The sequence below is a fragment of the Ochotona princeps genome, chromosome 7 (genome assembly GCF_030435755.1).
Source record: "Ochotona princeps isolate mOchPri1 chromosome 7, mOchPri1.hap1, whole genome shotgun sequence".
NCBI lineage: Eukaryota > Metazoa > Chordata > Mammalia > Lagomorpha > Ochotonidae > Ochotona > Ochotona princeps.
The window spans coordinates 40217125-40219253 of NC_080838.1; positions in this window are offsets into that span (position 1 = coordinate 40217125).

Here is a 2129-nt window from a genome sequence, read left to right on the forward strand (position 1 = left end):
CAAGTCTGATTTCAGAAGGGTTATGATGGGTTCAGATTTTGCTAAGCCTAAACTTTACTACAAAGCCCCTCTTGGGCCTGTATCATGGGTTGGAACGTTGTGGCATTCAAGGTGAAGGAGATGGTGAGGTGAGCAGCGGTAGGGAGTATGAAATGAGGGCTGCAACCCAAAGAGACCAACCTCCACTTGCTGGCTCCCAGTTGCTACTTCTCTCCAAAGGAAACAGTGGTATGTGTGAGGGAAAACAAATCAGGAAATTAGAAATTCGCAGCCCATGACATTTGCAGCACTTTCTATGATGGAAGTATTAAGAACTGACTTTTCCTAGGCAACTGCTCATTGCTAAATTCTAATGGAGATGTGGTTAAGCCACATTGCATCAATGAAGGTGATTGTATCCCCTTCATTGTAACTCTCCATCTATACAGCAATGTTCATTTGGCTCTGTAAGTTTGTAGGATGTTTTCCCTAAGGCATATTTACTTTTAACCTTCTACATATAAAAATATGTCTTTTATATCTTCAAAGCTAGAATGATAAAAAGCTTCAAATACTACTGAAAATACAGATTGGATACATGTCATTTGCTCTACACACTACTGTTAACATTCATTCTGGGTGAGTATGTGGTACATCTTGATAATTCTACTCTTACTGCTCTTTTGTGTTTTACTTTATTGTAATGGTATGGTGCACAATTTTTATTAACTGTGGCTTGGATACTGTTAATAGATGTGAAAAGGATGCCCTATAGGGAATCTGTTCATGATCCTAGTAAGAAAAGCTAGGATACACAGTCCCTGCTGTGTCCCCTCTGCTCCTAAATAAAAGCTTTGTGGTCTTATGAACACAGAAATCATTTTTCCTTCTCTTGGCTTTTTGAATTCCTCACTGAAGAGGCATGAGCAGACAGCTGTTTGTCAAGGCAGTTGAAAACAAGTAAACAGTGGCAGGTGCCGAGACTCAACATGCTGATCCTTCACCTTGAAGCGCCAGCATCCCATATGAGACTAGTGCATGTCCTGCCTGCTCCACTTCACTTTCAGCTCCCTGCTTGGGGCCTGGGAAAGCAGTAGAGAATGGCCCACAGCCTTGAGACCTTGTATCTGTGTGAAAGACCTGGAAGAAGCTCCAAGCACCTGACTTTTGATAGGCTCAGCTCCAGCTGCTGTGGCTATTTGGGGAGTGAATAAACAGAAGGAGGATCTTTTTCTCTCTCCTCTCTGTTAATCTACCTTTCCAATAAAAATAAATGAATCTTTTTATTAAAGCAAAACAAACAAACAGTCTTTGTTGGCAATGTGGCAGCACTAGAAGGGGGAAATTCCCTGAAATTTTGTGGATAGCTCCCAGTGTCTTCACCTTGACCCAGTGGGAACTTTGACCCGCTCTGCTCCGGTCAGCTGTATGAAGGCACTGTATATCGTCCGGAATTGGAGCCAGGCTGATTCTTCAGTCCCCAGTGACACACTTCGGACTTCAAATGAATCTCCTATTATGAATTTAGCTGCTCTCCTTTTGTTTTGGATATACTGGTTGTGGTGATATTAGATATCTTTATAATGCTTTCTTGCAAAAACCTAGCTTCTTCTTCCACAGTCATATCAGTCATAAGCACTTCTTGCTCTTTAATTATTTCATGGAAAACTAGACACACTTCCACATACAATTTTATATGCAATTTCAAAATTGAAGTCGGGTCCACTAAGAATTTGCAGATTTTCAAAATATATTAAGCATTAAAATGATGATTTCTTAATATGACTTTTATTCATGTAGTAACACTTAGCGGCAAATTAACACTGAATATAGAGTGGGTTAAAATGATGCTTTGCAAAAACTGATTGGGGGGAGGGAGGAGAAAGTAAATTGTGGTTGTCTTAGAACTATACCTGTGAAATGCATGAAATCTGTTCTTTGTATATTCATAAAAATGAATTTAAAATGACAAAAATGTATATTCATGCCATGTGTAATTATACATATTAACTTTATTTATAACTTATTAAAGCACTTTTAAATAATTTATGACTGAGTATCTCTTTCCTTTTTTCATTCTTTGTCTCTCGGTGTTTTTTGAAAAGCAAAATCCACATTCACTGAATTGCGTAGGTTAACAATCCTCAAGA